This window comes from Pezoporus flaviventris, unplaced genomic scaffold (assembly GCF_033815535.1).
Source record: "Pezoporus flaviventris isolate CSIRO_AGI_PZ_B2104156 unplaced genomic scaffold, CSIRO_AGI_Pfla_v1 ptg000072l, whole genome shotgun sequence".
Classification (NCBI taxonomy): domain Eukaryota; kingdom Metazoa; phylum Chordata; class Aves; order Psittaciformes; family Psittacidae; genus Pezoporus; species Pezoporus flaviventris.
In genome coordinates this window covers 3,020,921-3,038,571 of record NW_026892620.1, presented here as the reverse complement: position 1 = coordinate 3,038,571, position 17,651 = coordinate 3,020,921, and positions in this window count along the sequence as shown.

Here is a 17,651-nt window from a genome sequence, read left to right as displayed (position 1 = left end):
TGAGGCAACGCGGTGGGAACCGGGCCTAGGCCAGTGCTGCAACACCTGCGATGCGCACCAACCCTGGCCGAAAGTGTCCCCTGAATTCCCAAAATTAAATAGAAAATTCCCATTCTGCAACAGCATTTGAGTTTCCCCAAAAGCTGGGGAGATCAGGCTCATTCATTCCCCCTCAGAGAAGAACAAGCAGGGTGACTTGCTGTGCTGCACTTGCTGTGACTCACAGCCCTGGGGAGTCCCGGCACGTTGGTAACTTTTCCACACAAAGTAGTTATGAGTCATAGAATCAAGTAGGTTGGAAAAGAACTTGAAGATCATCAAGTCCAACCGTTACCCCAGGACTGCCAAGCCTAAAGCTAAAGCATGTCACTACACTGGTTTTGACGCCTCCAATGATGGTGACTTCACAACTTCCCTGGGCAGCCTGTTCCAAAATCTCATCACCCTTTTGGTGAAGAAGTTTTTCCTAATATCCAGTCTAAACCTCCCCTGGCATGGCTTGAGGCTGTCATCTGCAGATCTGGAAAAATGTGTGAAGTTCTGTTGTCCCAAATCTGGGTTCTTTCACCAGGTTTGCAAGAAGCCAATAAACACACAGGGCCAAGGTGTTTATTTCATGTCTGCAGAGATGGGTGCTAGGTGGTAATACCACAAAACTAGTACACCAAAGCTTCCCAAACCACAATTATTTATACACACTGAACATTAACATATTCAATCTCCTAGCACATATGTATTGTTATTCACTCTTATGATTGGCTAAAACTGACTCACCTAACATAGAATGATTAGGGTTGGAAAAGACCTTAAGATCATATAGTTCCAACCCGTGCCATGGGCAGGGATGCCTCACATTAGACCAGGTTGCTCGAGGCCCTGTCCATCGTGGCTTTCAACGCTGCCAGGGATGGAGCAGCCACAGCTTCCTTGGGCAGCCTATTCCAGTGCCTCACTGATCTTACAGGAAGGAACTCCTTCCTTAGATCCAACCTAAATCTCCCCATATAAGAGTTTCACTTTCTTAATCTTTTGAGGATGTGGTATACCTGGGGTAGGTGGTCTATGAATTGGTGGTCATGATCTCCTCTTGTCATTATTACTTTTCCCCCCCTTGTTTCATCTGGTTTGGCCGCTGTAAACAGTACTTTGCTGACTGTTGCCCTAACATTATTCACTTCTACGGTCATCATCTGAGACATATATAAGTTGCTACCCATTGTTAAAATTTCAGCAAGTCCACCAAGCAATGTGGCTAAGTTAATGTTAGCCTTTAAGCTCATAAAGATAAGTTGATGAGTCTATCAGATTAAGTCCATCAGGTACTCCATCCACATTCATCCCTCAGCCTTGAGGCTGGGCAGCCCTAGTCCCCTGCGAAGGTCTTGGCCTCCAGTGGGCAAAACAGAGCTTGTCAGGCTTGTCATCCCCTAACATGGACACAGACTTCACAAGACATCTGTCTTCCATTTCTTTTACTTAGTAAATTCACACTGGGTCCAGCCCAAAATACATATTTAGAGAGTAATTATTCTGCTGTGCTGCTGGAGCTTGATATAAATACATGCCTACTGTGCAGTACACTTTCTGGCAGCCCCTGTTGGCTTTATTATCTCTTCACAGTGTAGCTATGATTTTGTGTGTATTCCTTCCACAGACACACATGCAGGCCTTTCCTTATGGGAACATTATAGATGTAAATGGTGGCTTATCACTAGCATTACTGACAGAGACTTGATGGCAATCTTGTCACATTAATCTTGATGGCAGTGCAGAACTGAAATTCATTGAGGATGTATGGGGTTTTGTCACTTGGAATATTGTAGTTGAACTATCATAGTCTCACCACTCAGATTATAGCTCTTCAAATCTTAGTGATACTTTGTTCAGGCTCTTTTGAGAAGTACGGTAGAACCCAAAGTTAATAGTTACCAGAACTTTATCCCATGTGAATAAAGCCAGGGGGGAGGAGAGAGAAAGCTGCATCTCTAATAATTCTCTAAGAAAGACTTCAGAGATGGTGTGCCATATTTTTGTACCAAGCAGCAGACTGTCTCTTCCATTCTCCATCTGAAGCAAACACAGTTGTTGTCCTACAAAAAGCCAGTGGGTCACTACTGCTGATGATCGCTCCAGATTTAGATTCCATCACGGAAGGTGTTAATCTATCAAGCAGCAAATATGGTTGTTCACATGGAAAAAAAACAAAAACACCACTTTGACAATAATAACAGGAAGCGATGTTCTTTTAAAAAATCTTTACATTCCAAGGGAATCCAGTCACTCACAAATATCCTGTTACTGCTTTCAAGTGGATGTTAGTAATTCTCTCTGGTTATGCTGGTCATTTTACCTGTGGCAATAGTGTCACCATTCTGGAATCAAAACATATTACAGAGCAGCACAATAAGAACATGCCATTAAAATGTGCTCAATTGTGTGTGCCTGCAAGCAAAAGTACAAATACTAATTTAAGCTTTTCAACTTCAGCAAAACTACATCCTACATTATGTTTCTGAAGCACTGTAATAGCTGACAATTACATTACTGGGAATGTATTCTTTCATTTCTAGCCCCTTTTCCTAACAAAAGGAGGCTCAGCAGTTACTCTGTGTCTGTGCCTCTTCATAACTCTTGGATCTCTTCACCAATTTTAAACAAATTTAGTAGAGGGGTGGAGTTCTTAAGGATATTACTTAAGAAAAATCTAATGAAATTAGTCAGTGAGAGTATTAAGGTCAAATTAGTGCCCCCTTGAAAAGAAAGGTAAGGAGAACTTAGTTATCCCTATTGTGTTTGCTGTTAGCAAAGCAGCTGATTGGTATGCACACCCTGGACAGCTAGGTATATACACCTAGCTCTGAACCTTTCTTGCCAAGCCTGATGGATGATGCAGGAGCCAAAGGTGTAAAGGAGAGAGAGCTCTGGAGATAATGTGGAAAGTGAGCAGAAAGAGGCAGGAAGGATGCAAATTGCTGGGAAATGGAGGAAGCGAAGTTTCATTAGTTCTGCTGCTCACAGATAGATCTCCTTGCTTTTCTCTTAATGAAAATAATTAATCCTGCAATCCTCTTTACAAATGCTAATTCTGATAAGGCAGGTTGCTAACATATGCAGGTTATTGTGGTTTTACCAGCTCCAGTGCAGCTTAAATCAGCTTATTATGTCCTCCAGCATTTTTATGACATGGAGAATTTTATTTCATTTTTGAAAATTGAGAAAAAGAAAATACTGACTATTTTTGCTTACTGTATAGCTGTAAACTTAGTTCACCTTGCTGCTTGGCCTCTGAGCATCAGACTATGAAAAAAAGCAATAGCTGCTCAGATTTTTCATAGTACAGAAAATTCATAAGTTAACATAGATAAATGCATGCTTTTAGAAGTATGACAGTGACTGACTTACAAGGAATTCAGTTTATCTACAGAAGCTTAAAAAAACTTGTGTTCAGAGCTGCTACATAAAGAACATATTTTTGCTGTTACATAGCTTTATAGCAGAAGAATGTACAGTGAGATCCAGCAGGAGATGAAAGTTGAAGCTTGCCAAAAATAAGGCTAGTAAAAAAAAGAAAGGGTTTAATTCAGTAGGGATGTTCAACCAGTAGAGAGAGGTGTTTAAGAGCATGGCACTTTCTCCAGATCTCAAACATTTTAAATCAGCCTTCTGTTACAGGCCTAGTGAGCAGATAGAAACTGACACAAAAGCAACTGAGTTGTGTTTATGTTGTGCAGAAGATCAGACTGGAGGGTATCGTAATCCCTTTTGGTCTTAAGCTTTCTAAATTTAAGTAATAATGCTAAGAAAAGATTCCTACCCTTATAAAAAACCTTAGGATTAATTGTTCTGGTTTTCTCAGCTCCTTCATGGTTATGTCTACAGGACACAGTACCTTAGACAGCACTAGCTGTTGGTGGGACAGCCAAATCATGAGTAGAGCATCATGCTGACATCTCTAGCATTCCACTGTGCCAGATTGACTTTTTTGTGTCATATAAGAATTATATGCCAATAATTATAGTGGCTGCAGACAGTGGAGGATACTATCTGTGCCTTACTTAGCATATCACAGCCCTGAAGGAGCAGCATCTGGGTCTGCTGGTTCTGACACCATCTGACTTCTGTACCGCAGCATATATTTTCCACATAGGCAACCCTATAACAGCCTAGAGCCCTGCTATGTTGAGTCTGCAGTATGAAGGGGAAGGCCGCGTTTCTGAAGGGCGTGTTCCAGAAAGAGGTGCTGTGGCTTGATTTCTGGTAGATTTTTCCCTTTGCACAAGTAGGCCTTAGGTGAAGAGGGAGTTTTATCCAAGTTTAACTCTCCTGAGTGTCTTAGTTCTGCATTGCAGCCTACTTACTGGGACTTTCACAATATTACTACTACCTCTCCATTTTCTAAACTCTTCACTTTAGCTGTTCTGTTGACTGAGAAGCCTGAAGTGTGTTTCAAAATGCTGTACACCTACAGAAAGGTCCACTGGATTGGCATTTGTATCAAAAAAGAAACCTGTGTTTTGAAATACTTAAGAGATGCCAGAAACTACGATTTAAGCTATATAAGGGCAAAACTAAGGACTTTTTATTTTTTTTTCTATTTTGGAATTCTGCTCAGTATTTAGAGTAAAGCAACAGTTCAAGATGTAATACTAGCTATCCTATAAATTGGAACCTGTAGTAATGTTTTGCTTCTCAGAACAGTTGTTTCCTCTGGTGGTGCTGCCACAACCTGATAAGTTTTTGTTTTATCAGTCCAGTGCTTCTTAGCCATAAACAGAATTCTTTTCCAACATGAAGATATACAGACAGGCACACACTGAAACCCACTCAATATTAAATGTTACTGATCATGGAGGGGAGAACAGCATTATGTATCTTCTCAATTAATAGTAAAACTGCAGCCAGCAAACAGGCATTCCAGCAAGCTCAGTAAAACTACCTGACATTTTCCAGGTTTCTGTGTGCCCATAGTGTCACAGTCTTGTTAGAGTTGCAGTAAAGAAATCTCATTGAATCATCTTGTACCAGAAAGTGATTTGATGAAACTTTTGCAAAAATGCTTCTATTTTGTCACCCCCCCCCCCCCCCCCAAATGCTGTTAAAATGTTTTTGAAAATTAAAGCCACCTTGTGACAACTATTTCCTTTTAAAAAGGAGATCAATAATTTTGGAAGGGAGCCTGGAAAATGAAGTTCTGTAATAAGAGTGAGTTAATATTTCCAAATATATGTTTCATTTTGTATACAACATCATATTTTCAATAGTTTTGACCATATCTGGCTTCAGTATTTTAGAGCAAAGGGTTTTGATCTTTCTCAGCCCCAGACAAAGGAGGGGAGTGGAAACTATCAAAATAAGATACTGAATATAAAAATAGCATGTAGCAGACCAGTCAAAATGTACTGATGTATTTATACTTTAGAGTTTGGCCAATGCCAACTCATGAAGCTCAGCAAAGCAAAGTACAAGGTCCTACATGTGGGTCCGGGCAATCCCAGGCACAGCTACAGGCTGGGTGGAGAAGAGATTCAGAGCAGGCTTGCGGAGAAGGACCTGGGGGTGTTGGTCAAATAGGAGCTGGCTTCAGTGTGCACTCACCTCCCAGAAACCAGTGCAGCAGGAGGGCCAGGAGACCTTCTTGGATGGATAAGGAGCTCCTGAGGAAAATTCAATTGAAAAAAGAGGCTTATAATAAGTGGAAGCAAGGACAGGTGGCATAGGAAGAGTACAGGGATGTTGTCCGAGAAGCTAGGGACCAGGTTAGGAAAACTAAGGCTCAGTTAGAATTAAACTTAGCTAGAGGTATTAAAGATAACAGGAAGGGATTCTACAGGTATGTAGCAAATAAAAAACAGACAAGGGAGAACGTAGGCCCCCTCAGGAAGCTCTTGGGAGAACTGGCTACACAGGATTTGGAGAAGGCTGAGGTTCTGAATGACTTCTTTGCCTCGGTCTTCACTGGCAAAGGCTCTGACCACACCACCCAAGTCTTGGAAGGCAGATGCAAGGACTGTGAGAATGAGGACCTTGTGCCCACTGTAGGAGAGGAACTGGTTCGAGACCATCTTAAAAAACTGAATGTGCACAAATCTGTGGGTCCTGATGAGATCCATCCATGGGTCCTGAAGGAGCTGGCAAATGAAGTTGTGAAGCCGCTGGCCATCATATTTGAAAAATCATGGCAGTCAGGTGAAGTTCCCAACGACTGGAAAAAGGGAAATATAAGCCCCATTTTCAAGAAGGGGAAAATGGATGACCCAGGGAATTACAGACCAGTCAGTCTCACCTTTGTGCCTGGCAAAATCTTGGAGTAGATTCTCCTGGAAGGCATGCTAAGGCACATGAAAATCAACAAGGTGCTTGGTGACAGCCAGCATGGCTTCACTAAGGGGAAATCCTGCCTGACCAATTTGGTGGCCTTCTATGATGGGGCTACAGAACTGATGGACAGGGGTAGAGCAGTGGATGCCATCTACCTGGACTTGTGCAAGGCGTTCGACACTGTCCCACACGACATCCTTGTCTCTAAATTGGAGAGACATCAATTTGATGGATGGACCACTCGGTGGATAAAGAACTGGCTGGATGGCCGCACACAAAGAGTTGTGGTCAATGGCTCAATGTCCAGCTAGAGACCAGTAACGAGTGGTGTCCCTCAGGGATCGGTGTTGGGACCAGTCTTGTTCAACATCTTTGTCGCTGACATGGACAGTGGGATTGAGTGCGCCCTCAGCAAGTTTGCCGATGACACCAAGCTGTGTGGTTCGGTTGACAGGCTGGAGGGAAGGAATGCCATCCAGAGGGACCTTGACACGCTTGTGAGGTGGGTTGATGCCAACCTCATGAAGTTTAACCATGACAAGTGCAAGGTCCTACACCTGGGTCGAAGCAATTCCAGGCACAGCTACAGGTTGGGCAGAGAAAAGATTCAGAGCAGCCCTGCGGAGAAGGACTTGGGGGCATTGGTCGACGGGAAAATGAACATGAGCCTGCTTCAGTGTGCGCTCGCAGCCCAGAAAGGCAACCGTATCCTGGGCTGCATCAAAAGGAGCGTGACCAGCAGGTCAAAGGAGGTGATCCTGCCCTTCTACTCTGCTCTCATGAGACCTCACCTGGAGTATTGTGTGCAGTTCTGGTGTCCTCAGCATAAAAAGGACATGGAGCTGTTGGAACAAGTCCAGAGAAGGACCATGAGGATGATCAGGGGACTGGAGCACCTCCTGTATGAAGACTGGCTGAGGAAGTTGGGGCTGTTTAGCCTAGAGAAGAGAAGGCTGCGTGGAGACCTCATGGCATCCTTCCAGTATCTGAAGAGGGGCCTATAGGGATGCTGGAGAGGGACTCTTCATTAGAGACTGCAGTGACAGGACAAGGGGTAACGGGTTCAAACTTAAAAAGGGGAAGTTTAGATTGGATATAGGAAGGAAATTCTTTCCTGTTAGGGTAGTGAGGCACTGGAAAGGTTTGCCCAGGGAGGTTGTGAATGCTCCATCCCTGGCAGTGTTCAAGGCCAGGTTGGACGAGGCCTTGGGTGATATGATTTAGTGTAAGGTGTCCCTCCCCATGGCAGGGGGGTTGGAACTTGATGATCTTAAGGTCCTTTCCAACCCTAACTATTCTATGATTCTATGTCCTGGGCTGCATCAAAAGGAGCGTCACCAGCAGGTTGAAGGAGGTTATCCTGCCCCTCTACTCTGCTCTCATGAGACCTCGCTGGGAGTATTGTGTGCACTTCTGGTGTCCTCAACATAAAAAGGACATGGAACTGTTGGAACAAGTCATGGGGAAGGTCATGAGGATGATCAGGGGACTGGAGCACCTCCCATATGAAGACAGGCTGAGAAAGTTGGGGCTGTTCAGCCTGAAGAAGAGAAGGTTGCGTGGAGACCTCATAGCAGCCTTCCAGTATCTGAAGGGGGTCTACAAGGATGCTGGGGAGGGACTCTTCATTAAGGACTGCACTGATAGGACAAGGGGTAGTGGCTTCAAGCTTAAAGAGGGAAAGTTCAGATTGGATATAAGAAAGAAATTCTTTACTCTGAGGGTAGTGAGGCCCTGGAATATTTTGCCCAGAGAAGTTGTGGCTGCCCCATCCCTGGCAGTGTTCAAGGCCAGGTTGGATGGGGCTTGGAGCAACCTGATCTGAGGGAAGGTGTCACTGGCCATGGTAGGGGGGTTAGAACTAGGTGATCTTAAGGTCCTTTCCAGTCCGAACCATTCTATGATTCTATGTGGTAATACCACTAGGCAAAAGTAACTCATTAAAGTAGCATAAGTCAGTAACAAAGCTCTACAAAGCATTGCAATACTGTACAAGCAGGAATGACAAGCTAATTGGAGTTTTCTGATCAATTTTCTCCTTTAGTGTTGTTTTAGCTAATTTCACTATAAAGCAATAAGTTCAGAGGGTTTTTTTCATTTTCTTTGCTTTTAACCTTACTTTGCTTTTAACCTTACTTTAAACTTACTCCATTAACCTTACTTTGCTTGCTCATTTCCCCAGGTGCATATTTCTCATGCCAATAGCAACTCTCACATCTGTGTTAGCTGAAAGCCTCAAGGTCAAGGTTTGGGTTTTAATCCTTGTCACAGGGGAGAAGAGACAGCAACCAGTTGGCAAAGAAGGATTCAATTCTTCCCATGCTTTTGTTTTAAATATTAAAAGCATTAATATCTGATAAGCAAATGTCATGTTGTGGTTGTTATATTTGAACTAGCTGTATTTAAGCAGTTTTCTGACTATCTACTCTTTAAGGGGTCACTCTGAAGATTTCATTCTCTAATGCTTTTTAAAGTGCTTATTGATTTTTCTGCTCTCCTCTCAGTATTTGGAGAGTTTTTATGATACTGATTTTTTTCCTTTCCAGTGAACTAGTGAAGAAAATGCTGAAAGTAGCTGTACCTCTAGCTGTGTCAAATGTATAGTGTAAACACTTTTAAAAATAGAGGGAAACATTTTCTTTTTCTTTCCTGCAGGTTTATTTTGAGTATAGCAATTAGTCACTTCGTAACAATATGTACTATACTTCCACACAAAAGTGACTGTCAAGGTAACAATATCCCCTGCAGGATACATCTTGAGTTTCATTTTCCTACAAATATTAGAAGAAGAATTTCTATTCACTTAGTGAATTCTATGTATTCATTAAGCTGATCAACCATTTCTTAAAGTCCGTTTCATACCAGCCTGAGCTTTTTTCCATTAAAATTCTTGGAGATTACTGACTTCATTCACAGTATTGGGAGGAATCAGTGTATATTATTATATTTTTGTAAGGAAACAAACTTCAATCCATAGCCTTCTTAAAAGCGTAAGAACAATTCCTAGTGTTCAAGTCTGCCACATTCTAGCCAGATGATTAATACCCTGTGTATCTAAATTAGTGAATACAGTATTTTTCTCTGCTTCCTGCATTGAACTGTTGAATGGTTTTGCTATGCCTAGTTGAGAAGCTATTCTACTCTATTAAATAAAAAGTTGCAATAAATTGGTCTGAGAAAGTGACTTTTAAGGCCTGAATTTACAAAGTGATGGATGTAGGGAGATGGGTCCTCATGGCTGTTAAAACGTTGGGTTTTAGACTTCTAAATGTGTTTATGAATCCAAGGCTACACTGCATGCTCCCAGATGCTATAGAATTTCTAAGTACATCTTATTATTACCACTGTTGAACTGGTAGAAATAGAGGGGCTATAGGCAAAAAGAGCAGCACAGGAGCTACAGATATTCTTAGGTGTGAGATTTAGCAGGGGAGCCAGGCTTGGGTCCTACCTGCAGGAAAGTTTCTCTACTCTATGGCAAGTTAGTTTTTTGTAGGAAACATTTTTGTGTTATACTGTTCAAAATTTTCTTAAATATAATAGGCAGTGGGTTAGAAACTAATCTCAACACTTTCTCCTTCCTGAAAATCTGTGGCAAAGCATATTCTCAGAGAGTCAGGCTCCTGGAGACAGACATATATACAGATGAAAGATACAACCGGATAGTAACAGGAGCCTTTGAGAATGAGGTTTGTTGGCTCTTTTTCTTGGGTTTCCTCTGTGTGATTAGATCAGCTCTTAACTGAGAGCCTGTGTAGACACATCCCATGCTTCCATTTATAATAACAGTTGGATAATACCTTCCATCTCAGCACAAACATTTTTAGTATTCTCTGAGGCAGAAAAGGGTTACAGTTCCCATTTTATACTGAATAAAATATGGAGAGCCACAGATGAAGCATTCTGCCCAAGGTTATAAAGGAAATATCTGTCCAGCCTGGGAATATAACCCAGACACTCTCTTCTTCTTATACTTGAACCACTGAGATGTCTTTCCTTCCTACTTAGAATGCTTTCAGTATTTTTAAATGCTGCAATTATCCTTTGACGGCTTTCTATTTAAAGACAGGGATATGTACTCAGTACATCTCTAGAAGGCACACCAGCAGCATACATTTGTTACAAACAGATTGTTCAGGTTTCCTAAACTGGAAGGAAGAAGTCATTATTATCTTTCCAATGCCAAAAGCATTTTAAAAGTCAGAAAAACCTCTAATCCTCAGTATGAGAAAAAATAATGAACAATATATTCCAAATAATTTAGAAAGAATAGTTTTTCGTATGAAGATTGGAATTCACTGAATTACAATTACAGTTATCACTATTGCTTTATGAGGGAGAGAGTATAATAACAATGGCATAATATTTTTGTAAAAGTTGTCTAATAATCTTATTTTGGAATATCTTTTCTCCCAAATAAGTTGCTAGTAATTGAAAGAAATGAGATTTGCCTAAAGTTGCTTCTGATTTCTTACAACTGAATAGCAAGGATTATTGTCCTGCCTTATACAGACACTATGAGACAACCAAGTATGTGATCAAATAATCAAACAAACCAGAGTCCAGACCAGGATACTTTGCAGGTTCATTTAATTTCCCAGTCACTTCCTCTGCTGGACAGAAGCACAACATAAAACAGACAGAGCTGTTTATCAATTAAGGTGGAAAAACATCATCCTGAGTAATTCTAAGACGGTCAACTGGACAAAGAATTTCAACAACAAACCCTACTTGAGCTAATACTTGACATATCAGTGTTAGCTGAAAATCAGAAATTTCCTGAATTGTCTAATATAATGTAAGGAATCTAAATTCAGTTATGGGTACCTTAGGTTTCCAGGTGCCTACATATATTTGCCTAATATAAAGGTAGTCATGTTTATCATGAGAGGACTTCACAGTTGGGGAAAAACCAGCTGTGGCTGTGTAATTATAGACAGGCTGGCATATCATAGAATCATAGAATAGTTAGGGTTGGAAAGGACCTTAAGATCATCAAGTTCCAACACCCTGCCATGGGCAGGGACACCTCACACTAAACCATGTCACCCAAGGCTTTGTCCAACCTGGCCTTGAACACTGCCAGGGATGGAGCATTCACAATTTCCTTGGGCAACCCATTCCAGTGCTGCAACACCCTCACAGTAAAGAATTTCTTCCTTATATCCAATCTAAACTTCCCTGTTTAAGTTTGAACCCATTACCCCTTGTCCTGTCACTACAGTCCCTAATGAAGAGTCCCTCCCCAGCATCCTTATAGGCCCCCTTCAGATACTGGAAGGCTGCTATGAGGTCTCCATGTAGCCTTCTCCAGGCTGAACAGCTCCAACTTTCTCAGCCTATCTTTATACAGGAGGTGCTCCAGCCCCTTGATCATCCTCATGGCCCTCCTCTGGACTTGCTCCAACAGTTCCATGTTGAGGACACCAGAAGTGCACACAATACTCCCAGTGAGGTCTCACGAGAGCAGAGTAGAGGGGCAGGATCACCTCCTTTGACCTGCTGGTCACGCTCCTTTTGATGCAGCCCAGGATACACTTGGCTTTCTGGGCTGCAAGCACACACTGAAACCAGCTCATGTTCAGTTTCTCAGTATTCTTTCAGCATATGTGAGGCAGGAGTACTGCCATGCATTCAACCTTGGCTCAGGGTTCTCAATTCCCATTTGTTGTTACTATGTGAGGCCCTATGTTATCGGGAGCTATAGCAGTTCTTTAACAAAGACAATACAACACCATCCCTGCATTTATCTAGCCCATACTTATTAACTGTGTTGCACTGATGTTGATTCTTTAAAAGGTTAGGTGATTAGGAGAAATCACAAATTTCTTCATAATGTGCCACAGTATTACAACCTTACCTGTGCTTATCTGTTGACATTTGCTGCAGCATGGCTGTAGAGACTACTGCCCATGGACCAGGTGATATTAGTTACTTGGGAGTACAGCACTGCTCACATCTGGGCCCTGCATGTTGCCTACAGGATTGCTCACATCTGGGCACCACACTTTGGCTACTTCTACATGGAAAGCAGGGTACAGGGAGGAGGCTACTGGGTGCCCAGGGCTTGTTCCAGTACAGAGTTGGGATCTTCAAGGCTTACTTTTGTGAGAAATTACTCTGTGTGTTACATGTTAATGTAGTTATAATTCCAGATGACAGACTCCAGATATCTTCATGCAGAATAGTAGAAAGAAGTTCTGAGGGGGCTGTTTGTGAAAAATAATGTAATAAGAGAACTATGTTACTAAGTACTGGCTCAGCTAATACAGTGTGTGCATCTGCTAATCATAAATTTTCTCTCATTTTAATTGCCTATCATATTTTAAGATTAAATTAATCACTGTTTGGAAATGGGCATCATTGTCCAGAGGAAGCAAATATTTTTAAAAATACAGCTCTCAACTGGAAATGACGGGAAGGCAAATGATTGGTAAACTCTGGATTTCTGGTGTCTAAACCCCAACTCATCTTCTATAATGTAATTTAATAAAAACATGAGGCCATTTGGCTGCACGATAAGAACAAGTTATAGACTGTCAAGAGAGATCTCTCCTGGTGAGCTCTCCAGATTATATTTCTCTCCGGGGCTAGCTTCAGAAGAGGCAGCTGAACAACTGCAACCTGAGAACACAAGAGTACCAGAGCAGAGAGAGAAATGGGACAAGTAAAACACAAACGCTGAGACATCACGTTTGGTAAAACAAGCACCAGGATATGAATCTAATATTCTGCTTCAGAAAGCAGAACAACACTAAAACAGATCATAGCTCGTGTCTTATTGCACAAAGACCTTTTCTGTTTGACACGGCAGCTTAACGGTAAGCCATGTTACAAACCTACTGCTGCTTTATCAGCATGAAATTGGTAATGCTAATGTAAGTTTTGTTATAAGGAGGATGGCGTAAGAACATGAAAGGAGGTGTATGTGGAATATCCACTGAAATCATCTGTCTGGCAGAAAGGAGGAAAGCTTCAGTTAGCAGGACCATGTGCTTTTCCCCCAAACACTGAAGATCACCAGTTGAGTGGCTGTAGTAACAGAGGGAAATGATGCTTGCATCCATGCAAAAGGTTGTGCAGGGTCGATCATTTGAGCCTTCAAAAGATCTACATGCAAAAAGATTATAGAGGGCCTTGTGAAAAATGACATTGGAAATACATCCCCATTCAAGGAACCGACGCCAGGTGGCACTGCAGAAGGGAAATAACATTTAGCAATTATAAAAAAACGTGCTTGGTCAGGCAACCTGTGTCTGCACCACCAGGATCCTCTGCCAAATGAGGGGCACTGCCTTAAGTGGTACTGCCCTGCCAGTGGCTATCATCAGGTACATTATCATTTACCAGAAGTGGCTGTTGCGGATCAGCAGAGATGAAGAGAAGAGCACGTACCACCTAGTTAATGGAGGGTCTGTCAGATTTCTTTTAATGCAGACTGCATCTCTCACCTGGAAGAAGAGGGCTGCTCAGTTTTGCTTTGCTGTCACAGGATGCATTAACTATCACCACATACTACTGGTTTCTGTCCACTGTCTGAGTCTGCTACTGCTTGAACACACTCTAGAGACAGCTCAGACTTGTCCAGGCACCAGACTAACCCCAGGGCATGGGCTTTTCCCCAGTTTTTTCCTCTTCTGTTCAGACAGACACCATAGCAGCAGATGAGCTCTGCAGGCTCACACTTAATCATCTCAGCTGTCAAAAAAACAACAACTATGTGGTGCAGCAGACAGATACATTTCTTGCTTTCTACTGTTGCTCATTTAAGGGAGGAATAGTGTCATCCCTTCGCGACTGGCCCAGAAGCTAAGTCCCTTCCTTTTCTCCCAGTAAGTGGAGCTAGACAGACAGCACAGACTGAAGACCAGGGAAAGTCTTGTTTATGGTGGGACTGCTTTGAAATTTGGAGAAGAGTGTATTGGAAGGGAAAAAGGTCTTCAGCCTGTGCAGCTTGCTCAGGCTTCTGCGTTACCCTTTCTCAAGAGCCAAATCACTGCTTTTAATAGAGAAGACAGATTTTATGCTAATCACTAAAAAATGCAACAACACCTGGGACAAGGGATGTATGAACATACTATAACAGCGCATTATACCAAACGTGTTACTCTCTGTGTATCTGTAAATAAGTACATAGATCACATTGAAGCACAGCTTCAGGTTCAATACAGCTATGATCTAGTTTTTCTGTTATTAGTGTCCATCCACTGTATCAGGTCCCAGAATGGGAGAAACAGGGAGGTGATCGTATCCCTCTTTACATGCCTCTTCCGAATCTCCAGCCTTCTGAGCAAAATCTCTGATTGACAAAATATTCAGATTGAATTCTTCATAAATTCATGAGAGAATGGCAGGTTTTCTTGCAGTAGAAGTGTGTCTCTGAGCTGTGTGACTCTCAGTCTTGAGGCATTAGCTTCCCATAGTAATGAGGGTTTGATTTGACAGACTGCTGGTGGACCACACGTGCTCTGCAAGCTCTTGTGTTGTTCTTCTCCCTGAAGGCATTAAATATGGAGCAGTCCCATCTGCCATTCTGTTCTTTTGCCACGTATAATCCAGAATTACAGGACTCTGTAGCAGTGGGGGAGGAGAACAGGTTGTAAAAAGAGAAGGAGCACAAAAATAAAATTTGAAGGATTAAAACCTATTCAGAGTTCAACAAATTGTCAGTGATGTTTCGGCGTGTATCCGAGATCTCGGCTCATCACATCTGTGCTGGTCAGGAGAGACAACATTCTGAATTTAAATGCTAAGAAAGGGTTTGCAGAAGTCAGATCTAGCTATAGAACATGTAAAATTGTACAGTTCCTACATCTGTTTCCTTAGATGCCTGATAAAATGATGTGCTTCTTTGACTGGGTTGATCCCTTGAGTCTATCAACGCACTATATCCCAGCCCTTTGGGAATCTGCATGGGGAAGTACAGAAAATTAATCCTGATATTATTTCTCCTAGATAAACAAATTCATCAAGTGAATGAGAGGACACAACACTGTCAGACATGCCAAATGAACTATATCATATCAAAAAGGCACAATGGCGCATTAGGGTGAACAGGATGAGGTGTGCAAGACACTTGCTTCCACTGCACTGTTGCACAAGGGCCTAAGGTTGAGATGATGATCTTCAGGACACTGTGTGAGATTCAGGTGCTTACCCAGCTCTTTTCTGCAGGTGTAAGGGTCATATGATTTACTGCATATGCTTTGTTGAAGCTGGTAATTTTTTGGTGTGTGTAGCTCATCCACAGGATGAAATGGGTCTATGAAAAGTCGAAGTGTATCGTTGCTTTCAGATGATGGGTTCCTTCTTGTAACTTACAACTGTTGGTTTCTTTTCAGCTAAATTTATAAACCAGAAATGCATTTTATAACTTTTGTGCTGTTACTGAAAAAATTCTGTCTTATGATGTCATTTTGATCATATTTTTTAGAAACACGAATAAAAACAGTGGGAAGGTATTGATAATAGTTTGGAATAGAATTTGTAGGCCTATATTTAATATGTTTATATTTTTCCTAATAATTGAAGTGATTTTGAATAAAAGCACAGAATTCAGTTGGCTACTGCTACTTACTCTAATCTATAGTGCAATCAAAAGTGGTCATAAATTCCAGAAAAATCATAAAGCTTAATACAAATAAGGAAGTTAATACCAGAATCTAATATGAAAATGCGTTATTTATGATACGGTATATATTTCCTATTTTGAAAGTGTATTATCCAGTCAAGAAGCAAAGTACATAGGTTAGATGATTAATTACATATACCAAACCAATGCACATCAAGGTACAGAGTGTAAGAATATTGAAGCCTGTTTGGCAGGGAAAACAAAGCACAAATACTAAAGAAACTCTCTGTTACTACAGCGAGATGATCAGGAGCTTCCAGAGCTCATTGCAGGAAAGCACTAAGGAACAGTTAGCTTCATTAAGTCTACAATATAGAAAATTAATATTTATTTTGGATAGATATTTTTCACCATGATTTACTCAAACACATCATGCATTTTTGAAGGCACAAGCATATTTAACTGGGACATTGCACACAGAGTTAAATGCACATCAATTAAACAGTCCTTAAAACATCTTACGTCAGTATAACTGAGATCAATTTTAGGTACAGTTGTCAGCTAAATAAAGGAATCAAAATTATTGACAGGGTTTACTTTTTAGTTCATGCAAGTTCATTTTCCATTGACTTTGCTGTAATCTGGGCATCGTCGCTGCTTCTGTTTTCCAGAATAGGTCTGTTCCGTTCCAACATCCTTTGTGCTGTAAGATGCCATCATAGAGTCTCAGTATTCTTTCCAGTAAACAGATTCCTCCAGCTCTATAACACTTTTCTCTTGGTTTGTTTGATGAGGCCGAGGTCAGGAAACAAAAGGATTTTGTTCTCCCGATACTGGGTATTGCATTGCTGGAGTTGCTTTCAGCAGTCTATCCTGTTCTCCTATTTCAAACTTAGACAAAGCAAAACCACTCCCACTGTCATTCGCAGTCACATTCTCCTCGCTTGTATTCTACAGCACTTTTCCATGCAAAATGTGTTCTTCCCTGATACCAATTTCTAGAAGCTCAGCAGGAGTTTTAATAATAAATGAAATAGGATCTGGCCTGTACCAGAGTGGAAGCGAAGGCTGTGCAGAGCTTCAGACCTCGCCTCGTTTGGTTTTTAGTTGCTTCCTCCCTTTTGTCTAGTGACACACATTTCACAAAGGAACATAGACACCTCAGACACCTTCAGCCCATGCAATTTTAAAAGCACTTTTAGGCTCTTTACCTTCCCATATCATGGAAATACAAGCTTTCAGGAAAGAAGTAGAACAGATAGATAGGGGCAGAAACTATTTAGCTATCTTACCATAATCTGCCCACATTCAGTGGTATCTGAACTCAGAGCTCCAGGCTGTGGGCATATGCTTCTGATACAGCCCAGACCATACCACAGAGAGGCCCCAGTATGTTCTTATTATCTAACTCTGTGATATCTTGTTTACCAAGCACTTTTTAAAAACAATGCATCTGGAAGCAATTACTTTTGTACCATGAGTCTTTTCCAAAAAATACCTATTAGGAGAGACAGAACCAAAGTTTCACCTTGGTGATGCACAAAATGAAATCTAGAATAGTTTTAAACAACATTGTAACTGTATTTCCTATACTTTTCTTAAAAGACATAGCTTAATGCCATCTGAAAAAAACAGCAAAAAAAAAAGTCAACATTTGTACTTTTCATTTAGTAAACATTTGAGAGTAAAGAACAATCATGATATAATACTTATTTTCTCTTCACAAATACCATCTTCTTTTCCCATTACTGTCTAACAATGG